The 11,749-nt window shown below is 30.8% G+C and overlaps 1 long non-coding RNA gene across 1 annotated transcript; it reads right to left on the bottom strand.

The window, feature by feature from the left end:
- Positions 1-1,428: 1,428 nt before the first annotated feature.
- LOC132721768 (uncharacterized) lies at positions 1,429-6,622 on the bottom strand. The gene is made up of 4 exons (XR_009624510.1): positions 6,278-6,622; positions 3,336-3,429; positions 2,796-2,967; positions 1,429-1,574 (listed from the first exon to the last, which is right to left on the bottom strand). It is a non-coding gene; the product is annotated as an uncharacterized LOC132721768 (long non-coding RNA).
- Positions 6,623-11,749: the final 5,127 nt, after the last annotated feature.

Genomic DNA, 11,749 nt, shown 5'->3' with positions numbered 1-11,749 from the left:
CGAACTCATCCAAGCAATTACCTAGACAAACATCCTGACCAAGTTTGATGATAATTGAGTCGAAAATGTGACCACTAGAATGTTAACAAGGTTTTTCCATATTTTGGGCGGTGTGTGACCTAGTTTTTCATCCAAGATGACCCATGTTAGAACTTGACTTAGAAATCATCAAAACAAACTTTCAGACCAATTAACAGAATATTTGGATCACAACAGTAGCCACTAGAGTGTTAACAAGATTTTTTCTATTTTTAGCTCCTGTGACCTAGTTTTTCATCCGAAAGGTCCCATGTTCGATTTAAGGTCCCATGTTCGATTTATTCCCAGCAATGACCTAGACAAGTTTCCTGACCAAGTTTGATGACAATTGAGTCAAAATTGTGACCACTAGAGTGTTAACAAGGTTTTTCTATTTTTAGCTCCTGTGACCTAGTTTTTCATCCGAGATGACCCATGTTCGAACTCATCCGAGCTATCACCTAGACAAGCATCTTGATCAAGTTTGATGATGATTGATGCAAAAATGTGACCGCTAAAGTGTTAACAAGGTTTTTCTATTTTTAGCTCTGGTGACCTACTTTTTCATCCGAGATGACCCATGTTCGAACTCATCCAAGCTATCAACTAGATAAGCATCCTGACCAAGTTTGATGATGATTGATGCAAAAATGTGACCACTAGAGTGTTCACAAGGTTTTTCTATTTATAGCTCCTGTGACCTAGTTTTTCATCCGAGATGACCCATATTCGAACTCATCCGAGCTATTATCTAAACAAGCATCCTGACAAAGTTTGATGATGATTGGGTCAAAAATGTGACCACTAGAGTGTTCACAAGGTTTTTCTATTTTTAGCTCCTGTGACCTAGTTTTTCATCAGAGATGACCCATGTTCGAACTCATCCAAGCAATTGACTAGACAAGCATTCTGACCAAGTTTGATGATGATTGGTTCAAAAATGTGACCACTAGAGAGTGTTCACAAGGTTTTTCTATTTATAGCTCCTGTGACCTACTTTTTTCATCCGAGATGACCCATGTTCGAACTCATCCAAGCTATCACCTAGACAAACATCCTGACCAAGTTTGATGATGATTGGGTCAAAAATGTGACCTCTAGAGTGTTCACAAGGTTTTTCTATTTTTAGCTCTTGTGACCTAGTTTTTCATCCGAGATGACCCATGTTCGAACTCATCCGAGCTTTCAACTAGATAAGCATCCTGACCAAGTTTGATGATGATTGAGGCAAAAATGCGACCGCTAGAGTGTTCACAAGTAATTGTGGACGGCCGGACGGACGACGGACGACGGACGACGGACATTCACCGATCCTAAAAGCTCACTGAGCAAGCTCAGGTGAGCTAATAAAAAACTTTGAAAACAGAATTAATTATTTTGAAAAATTCACTCTGAGCTGTATTATTTAAAATGGGTGTTCAAACACACCGAAAACATTGATAATTCATTTCATGTTCTTGGTGATGAAGTGGTGCCTCAATATAGTTATCACTGCATTCTATCTTCCCTCATAACTCCTACTATTACTGTATCTGTCAAACAAGCATCTCTGTTTTCTGAAATAGAGTTTTTGAAAAAGTTTATTGCTGACCGAGATATTCCATACTTGTATGTTAACTTTTTTTCAGCATCTTTCTGTTAGAATTACTCTGATTTATAAAGGTATAAAACCAAAAAAATGCGCGACCAATGCCAGAGCTCAACCCCTCTGATCAGATTTCACAAACGAGCATCTGAGTAGAACCACCGCCTTTTTTTAAAGCTAGCTGGATTGCTTTCTCACATTAAAGAATCCATATTAAATATAATAGAACATTGATAATTGCTACACAGTCTCTTTGTAAACATAAAATAAGCATGTTTTGTGTTTACATAAAAGTAGCTATGTAATGTTAAAACACCACATGCTATAGTTTGGTCACAATATAAATATATAGTGTTGTTAGGAAACTGACAGTTTTTAAGAAGGACCAAAATTTTTTTTTGTCTCGTAAGAAGGAACATGGCTTCCAATGCATAGTTAATTCATTCAAATTAGACATATTCAAAAAGAATTGCATAGAATTCAATACATTTTCATGATTAAAATATTTTACTGATGAGCATAGTATATCTTTAAAGGTAAGTGGTTTAGGTGCATTACTTTGACTATGGTCACCCCAATTAAATCTATTTATTTGCTTAGTAACACAACTTTTTAAAGTCATATAATTTGTAAAATGTGAGTGATTCTGATAATCTATATACAGCTAAGTCAAGATGAGATGATTAGGTTTTACTGACTGCTTACTACATGAAGTCACTATTTCAATGTCAAATGCCTTGAGGTGAAAGGAATGAAAACTTGAATTTCAAAATACAATTTAAGTGAATTACATGTCACAAATGAGCCATGTCATGACAAAACCAACATAATGGTTTGCGACCAGCATGGATCCAGACCAGGTTGGTCTGATCAGGATCCATGCTGTTCGCTTACAAACCTTACTACAAGTAGAGAAATGATAGCGAACAGTATGGATCCTGATCAGACTGGGCGGATGCCCATTATGTTGGTTTCGTCATGACACGGCTAAAATGTTTTTGCTATCGACTTTTGTTCCTAAATTAACAACAGATTGCATAATGAAAAGATATTGAAATAATTAATATACAATTGGCTCTAAGTGCCAAGCTTACAGATTTTAAATAAACCTTGAGCCCTGTGTTGGCCTTTAAACATGTCAAACATTTAGAAAGTATTTAATAAGGAAAAGTGTATACAAATAATCATGTACCTCTTCATTATATGCCCATGACATTGAAAAACATTGTGTCATCTGTTTACTTCAAGGTTAGTCACATTGACAGTATCACATTTTAGACTTCATCTCTCGTGATTCCATTCATAAAAAGCATCCTCAAAATGGGTCCTCTTAATTTCACATTCATCAATCTGACAAAAACCTCCTGGAAAAGAAGTTAGAAACATATGCCACTAATTATGTCAGTTAATGTTCAAATAAATACTTTGAGAAAACTATTTGGTCAAAATTGTAAATATACAAAGATTTTCAAACCAAAATATATATATAACAATGAACATTTCCTTTTTAACTTTCTAACATATATAATGTATGGTCTTACTTGAAGAAAAATGTTTGCCCGTGTGACCGAAAAGGGATTAAGGACCATTACTATTGTTTTTCCTTTTGTTTATTAAAGGGCCATGGCCCCATATTCTATTGTTATGGAATGAATTCTATTGTTCTCTTTTGTTATGCTACAGTAAGATGGATATATATATCAAAGTCAGAAAAAAGCTAACATGTTTTTACCTTAATGGCCTGTATAATTATGTTTCACAGCTTCTCAGCAAACAACCAACTGAGCCACAATTGAAATCTAACAAACAAGCCTTTATTCACAAACCTGAAATAAAAAACTTTTCCTAATCAATACAATAGTTCTTTTAATTTATTATATACTTCATTGAAACATTAAGAAATATTGATAAAGTAAAATGCTCATTTTCATTTCCTGTATTTTCAATGTAATTATTCATTTTTCATTGCGTATTTTCACAAGTGTCTCCTAAATTTAGCCTATACACAATAGACTGTAAAGAATAATAGGGGCAATTTCTTTATAATTTCAAGTATTTATAGTCGAAACAGTCCTTTTTAAAGGCATATATATGGGTAAGTTGAATGTTGCATGTCCAGATATGATTGACTAACAATAATTATTGTAAAAAGTGAGTAATAATTGTCGGAATCATAGCTCAATCGGTAGAGAACATAGCTCGAGGTTACCAGATTTCAAAAAAAAAAAATTATTAATTTTGTTCTGACATGTCAGGAACAACTTAGACATGTCAGGAACAACTTTAAATTTAAATGAGTTTTTCGTTTGATTCATTTTTGTTACCTATCTTACTTTTTCATTGAAGTATCTTTACCTTCTTAAAAATTTTGCCCAAATCTCATTTCTTTCTCTTTTTTTTTTAAACTTCTTTTCATGAATTTAATATGAATATTTTCAAACAGATTTTAAAATAATCAAAATACAAACACTGTTAAGCATATATAACTGTTGTCAGGATTAAGTTTTGTTTCATCAAAAAAAAAACTTGAATAGAAAATAGAACAGTTTCCACCTGTAGTTTGGAACCCACTAACTGAATTCACTTTTATATCAATATTATGGACAGTCTTAAACTTATTTCACTAGTAAGTCAAATGATTTATTATCTCAAACAATGTAATTACATGTAGTATAAGTTTTTATGGAAAATAATGTGGTTAATCACTTGCAGTTAATCAAGGCTTGACAAATCCACTTGTCCGCTCATAAATGATAAATACAGAGTAAAAATGACTCCGGACAAGTTAATCTCCCAAAAATGCCCGTCCTGCAGGACGTGTGGAATTTCTAGCATAAATTAATCAAATTTCAATTCAATTCTTTTGAAACCATTTTTCAAGTTTTACTAGTAGGACAGAGCACAAAATAATTCCCCTGTGTTTGATGGGCAAAACTGATGTTGATTTGTTGAATGCAACGCTTAATTCTGTCTGATTCTATTTTGTAAAAACTTACTAAAAGCCCGTGCGGCGATTCCAGTATGTTCCACAAAAATTTTTTTAAAATGTCACAATGCAATATTTGGCAAATGTTTAGCCAGAAAGAAGTAAGTTAAACAGTGTCTTCAAAAAAGAAAAATTGTCTTCAAAAAAGAAAAATGAGTCAGAACATGTAGGAAATTTATATTTTTTTAAGCATTGTTGTTGTTGTTGTTTTTCGTTTTTCAATCCCTGATATATTATTTGTAGTATTTGTAACTATTATCTATTCTATTTGTAATAGAACAGCATTTTTCCCTTATAAAACTATTTACATTCCCAATAAAAAAAGACAGCAAATTTTCAAATGTTTTATTTTTAAAGTCCCAAAATTACTGTCAAAATTCCCATCCAAAATTGGCATATATAAAATGGATGATTTCATATTGATAAGTGATATGTGATAAAAACGAAGTATAACTACATCTGACAGAGCAATATTTGTACCTAGTTCATTTTATACTTCCGAACATTATTTATGTACATGTACTCATTTTTTTCACTCCAATAAGAAATCAATATATTATGCATGGTTTAACTTTAAATGTGTATAAATATTATGCATAATTCTCATGTCTCCCTGGATAAAATTCTAAATTAACCATGTGGCATGAATACCTGTCAGTTATCTAGTATCAATTTGAGTCAAAACGCATTTTTCCAAAAAAAAATTGTACTGGTAGCGTATAGATGTTACACAGAACTAAGCAAATGTCAGGGTTTTTCAATGCTAATCCCCAGTGTAAATATAATTATAACCTTACTCAAATTTTTTAAAATGAGGGGTGAAGTGTCTGCAAAAAAGGGCCTAGGGTGAAGTGTCTGGGGGGTGAAGTGTCTGTAAGCCGAGGTGATGGACAAGGCAAGACATGTCGATTTTTTTTAGCTTATTATGAAGTTGCAGTACATGAGAGACTGGCACATGATGAATCAGCACATAAATAAAACAATCTAGTGTTCTGTGGTCTCTAAGTGTCATACCTCAGCTCTTTTCCTTATTACAATGAAATTTTACATGATTGTTATCCACCGCTGGTTTGTTTTAAAGCAGTGAATGATAGGTACCGTTTCAGCAGATTTCGCAAAGAGGGTACAAATATGGATTATGCACCGTGGATCCAGTTCATTCTTTGAGAAAATGTAATAAGACATCATTACTGAACTTGTATATTTTTTATTTAAAAAAGCTGTAAGGCAAGCATCAACAATATGTATACGCTAGATGTAAATAACTCACCTCCAAAAAATATATAAAAAAAAAAATGGGTCAAAAATGTCTGGGTAGGAAATGGTTTGAGGGAGGACTTTCAAGGGAAGGAACTGCTAAACTTAAAAATTTGATAAGGTCAATTCAGTACAAAAAAGCTTTACCCCGATAATGGCCGATTGTGAAGAAAATTTGTAAAAAATACAGCTTTTTGATTGCAACTTAAATATCAACGTTATGAAATATAAACAATGAACATCAGTCATCTTGAATAACGTTGTATTTAAAGTCATATCCGGTATTAAGTCCTTGTATTTTTTGTAATCAACCAGAATCGCCAACGATTTGACGACGATTTCGCCACTGATAAATGGATAAATGCAAAACAAGCAAAGTTATACAACATTTAGGTAAATGGGAGATAAGGTTTTTGTAAGATAAAACTTACAACTCGTTTTAACACGTGGAACTTCTATATAAACTTCTCAATCTTTCACGGATGAACTTGTAAACAATGGCGATTGCGGTAAAATGACGTTAGGGCGAAAATAGTTCGTATTCATACGCATGCATTGTTTTTCTTAAATTTACACTTATGAAGCATTAGGCCCTATAAGCTTTAAAGTTAGCTGATCTGAAATCCGTATTCCATTACTTGCTAAATTTTTGAGTTCTATGACACTTAATTAACTTGTGACTACATGTAATTTGTACTATATTTATGCAAGTACTTTGGCTATGATCGACCGCTGGCGTAGTAATATTAAAATCGCGTAAAGCAAAAAATATACATACAATTTTAAAAGACGATTGCTAAATTTAGTACAAAATTGGCCAGTCAATTTTAAAATAGATAGGGAACTATGATTTTGGAGTTACTGCGAAGTTTTGGAACTATTTTGCTTAGCGTAGGTAGCTGACTAATTGTGTTCACATCATAGTAAATCTGAATTTGTCGTTATTACATTGGGGGCCCCCCAAAAACGAGGAGCATCCACGCTACATAATTTAAGTTAAGCTGCTGAGAACATCCCAGTGTACTTATTTAAATGTTTGTCACAAATGATTAAGCGCGTCTGTACATTTTACTACGATTTTAAAAGTGGAGACAGGAATTATTAACAAGAGCTGTCACAGGAGACAGCGAAGCTCGACTAATGAAATACTGGACGCAGTAAGGAGGACAAAACTATGAAAAAATTATGTATAATTATGTATTAAGTTATAGTAAAAAAATAATATTTGTTTACATAAATTCCAAGATCAAGGGGAATAATGCTAGAAATAGTCATGCTAGAGTTATGGACCTTGTCACACAACATTTGTGTAATGATAAGAAACATATATTTGAAGTTTGAAGCAGATACCTTAAAAAGAAAAGAAGCTATTATATTTCTTAAAGAAAATCCTAAGTTCAAAGAGAGATAAATCTGTAAATGTTGCATCAAGAGTTATGAACAATGTCACATAAAATGTAATTGTTGATAGGGAATAAGTATTTGGAATTTGAGGTAGATACCTTTAAAAATAAAAAAGTTATAATAAAAAATAACATTTTTCTAGTAAAAAAATCTAAGTTTATGGGGAGATAATTCTTGTAATATTGGTGCTAGAGTTATGAACCTTGTCACATAAGATGTGGATGATGATAACGTAAACATATTTGAAGTATGAAGTTGATCCCTTTAGAAATAAATAAATAACAGTAAAAAAAATATTTTTTATGGAAAATTCTAAGTTCAAAGGGAGATAAATCTGAAAATATTGGTGCTAGAGTTATGAACCTTGTCACATAAGATGGGGATGATGATAACGTAAATACATTTGAAGTATGAGGTTGATCCCTTAAGAAATAAAGAAGAAACAGTAAGAAATAGTACTTTTTGAGGAAAATTCTAAGTTCAAGGGGAGATAAATCTGAAACTATTGGTGCTAGAGTTATGAACCTTGTCACATAAGATGGGGATGATGATAAGGTACATATATTTGAAGTATGAGGTTGATCCCTTAAGAAATAAGGAAGTAACAGTAAAAAATAGTATTTTTTAAGGAAAATTCTAAGTTCAAGGGGAGATAAATCTGAAAATATTGGTGCTAGAGTTATGAACCTTGTCACATATGATGTGGTTGATGATAAGGAAGATATATTTGAAGTTTGAAGTTGATACCTTAAGAAATGACAAAGTTATAGTGAAAAATATTTTACTGCACCAAAACTTTAATCTAAAATCTGGACGCGGACGCCGACGCGAGTAGGACAGCTCTCCATATACTTCGTATAGTCGAGCTAAAAAGTGCTTCAATTATAGGAGAATGGCTGGGCTAATCCCTTTTGTTTACAGCAGGGTTAAAAAGGTTAAGGGTTAAAGTGAATTGGTCTATATAATGCAAGGTCTATCTATATGTAATACCATTGATAATTCAGAATTTCTTTTCAAGACACATTTTACAAATATATCCAAATGATACATTTCTATTGTTTTTAATTCAATATTTGAAATATTTATGAAAAATGTGCCCATTGTAGACCAATCCACTTTAAATAAAAACTAACTAAGATGGGGTTTTTCCAAGCACTTCTTTATTTCCTTCAATTACAATATCAAAATATATCAGAAAAAAATGACTATTGAAGTTGAATAGAAAGATTTGAAATAATAAAATATAAATAATGGTCAATAAATTTCACGAGATCTTTGTCTCAAGGTAGATCATCATAACAATTATATAAGTCATATATTCAAATGCATTTGTTGGTTTCTTTCATCTTTGAAAGGTAATGAAAATATTGAACATAAAGTTGGTAAATATCAATTTAATACACCTATTTATCTTCTTATTTTAAGATGTAGAATATAAATTTATCAGTATTTCAGCCATGCATGTATATCAGTGGACAGTATCTAACATCTATCCTTAAATTCTATACACAAAATAACATGTTACTCCACAAGTATCCATCAACTTCTCCACATTACAAGATATCTGGCATATGACACATTGATGTCAACAAAATTGTCAAAGAGAAACATGGGCTTTGCACAGGGCTTGAACTTGTAAACCCAAAGTTTATTGACCCTTACCTATTCCAGATTAACCAGATTTTGATTTTTTTTAAAATTCCATGTACATTTATAGTCTAATATGTGAAAATTTCACATAAAACTAATAAGATGGGGGAAAAAAACCTTAAAAACTAATGAATGAAAAATAATTTCTCCTCATTGTTAACGTTTATTGGTAAGGATTATATCTACATGTATGTGACAAACAAGCCAGGGCAGCCTGCACGTCCTGATCAGGCTCTATACTAAAATAATAAAATTCATGTGTCTAATTCTTGTAAATGATACTGAAATCTCGTCTTACTACAGAATTAACAACTTGTCAATTCCATTAATGCCATTATTATACAACTGTGTGTAAGATGTAAGAGTAATAATACTTATATAGAGGACATTAAATGAGTGCAAGTTTAATACTGAATTTATTGAACAAGTTGAATAAAATTACAATATGCAAGCCTCAGGCGAGCATAATATTATTTTATTCAAAGAGTTGAATAAATTCAGTAATAAACTTACACGAATTTAATATTCTTTTTATCATATACCAAAAATAGAGACCGTTTGAAGTGAAAAAGAACAATTTTTCAATCGTGTGCCTATACATGTAGTTTAGTCCTTACCACCTGAAACATCTGAAATGGACTTGTCCATCCTTCAATCTCGACAAAATTTGGACAAAACCATCCACCATTTTAGGGAAATTTTCAAAACATGTATTGACTGAATAGCAAATAGTCCTGGCTGATCTTGATCTACACTGGTTAACATACAATAAATATTCAGCAACTGTTGTATATCTTACAAAAAATAATAAATCAGCAAAATATTTGTTCAATATTTTCAAAGCGATAAATTATGATTACCAGTTTATAATGATATAAATACAAAATATATGTTTTAAAAACTGTTCTGTAACTGTTGAGAGATCAAAAACAAGAAAATAAGAAAAAACAATTAAAAAGCAAATGAAGTAAAAAACAAAAAGTTTTTCATTGCCTAAACAACTCAAAATTTCAAATCCCCCACCCCCTCCTCCAAAGAAAAGAGGGGGGAAAAGTTATTACAATAACCATATATATTTCAAAGTAAGAATGTTGTTTCTCAGGGGCATGATAGCTGAAGTCTGTGCTATAATTTGACAAAAGTATCTTATTATTTACTTCCCATCATTTAAACTCTCTAAAATTTAGAATTTACCAAATAAAACATCTAGAGACAAAATTTAGCCAATTTTGTAACAACAAACATATTTAAATCATTTTATATGATTTTCTTGCCTTTATTGATGTGCAAAACTTTCAATAAACAAAAAGGACAAAATTAGAATTTTTTACAAAATTAATGCTTAGAAAGGAAATACTGAAATATGTTGAAGGCTCAGTTTAATTGAGCCAGTTAGTGGACAGTAGTGTTAAAAGCAAGCTACTGTCTATACCCCCTAGCACCGGCTTAAGCAGAATTCAACATTTAAATATGAAAATGGTGAAAATCCTCATTCCAGTTAGTATCACTATTATTTTTCTACTTCTTATCACATTACTGTTGTTATCATTATTGTTGTTATCATTGTTGTTATTATCATTATCACCATTATCAAAATGACAACATCAAAGTTGGCAATATAATTACGTAAATGTAAATATTAACAGTGCAGGTAGACTACTACACACAAAATAATATCAACTTTGTGTTCTTGTTCCAAAACATGTAACTTAAAGCAGGCCTTGTTAACGTTCATGTTAAACATATACAAAACAAATGAAAGTTAAAAAATACAACCAAATCATTTTCACTGAACATTTAATAATAGGCTGTCACGTGACTTACACCATATTTCTCAAAAACAATTATCACTTAGAAATATAACATTTCATACATGTATACAAATATATCCTTTTTCTTCTAAAATTTTAAAATAATAATTAACATGATAGATTTTGTCTCAAAATATAACAATTCATAACATTTGATTTTTTATAAAATATACATTGTAATAACATTTACGCCATTGACAGTTATTCTCTAAAATGTAATATAACATTCTGTAAAATGTAATAAAATTCTCTTAAATGTAATAACATTCTCTAAAATGTAATAACATTCTCTAAATTGTAATAACATTCTCTAAATTGTAATAACATTCTCTAAATTATAATAACATTCAAGCATTGATCATGATTATCTGCTAAAATACACAAAATATAATAACATTTATGATATTGACACGATCACAGTTTCTCTCTAATTCATGAATATTTAAGTTTTCTTAGTGTGATAGAATACTAGTATAATATTAATATTTATGCTTTTTTATAGTTTTTTTTCTTCTAAAATATAAAAATGGGTCTTAAAGCATATAAAGCTATATCTGATGAAAATGTCTTTATAAGTTTAAAAACATGAATTATGTTGTTTTCATAACCTTATGGCCTTGAAAGATTTGTAACATAGAAAGTTTTCATAATTTAATATACAACTTCCAAAACAAATATTCCAATGCAATTATAGTATGTTTGGCCCTGATTTTAGGAATGCCTCACTGGCTTTCAATTAAATATATACTGACAAATTTCTTTTAAACAAGGTATCCGATAATCAATTTTATCAAAATATGTACATTAATTTTACAATAATGAAACAACAAAATTAATATAAGAGCTTTATACACTTTAAATAATGACTTGCTAAAATTACCATCACATTTATGTTTGAGCAGGGTTTTCTTTACAATAAAGGAGATACTAAGTTGACATTTCTATGTTTTTCTCTAAAATAACAATTAACAAATTAAAGAAAATTTTCTCCAAAATATGGAACTGGATTTAAGAAATATTATTTTTATCTTTAAAGAA

The sequence above is a fragment of the Ruditapes philippinarum genome, unplaced genomic scaffold (assembly GCF_026571515.1).
Source record: "Ruditapes philippinarum isolate M1 unplaced genomic scaffold, ASM2657151v2 ctg1407_1_1_1_1, whole genome shotgun sequence".
Taxonomy (NCBI): domain Eukaryota; kingdom Metazoa; phylum Mollusca; class Bivalvia; order Venerida; family Veneridae; genus Ruditapes; species Ruditapes philippinarum.
Note: the sequence above shows the minus strand (reverse complement) of the source record. Positions and strands in the feature narration are given on the sequence as shown.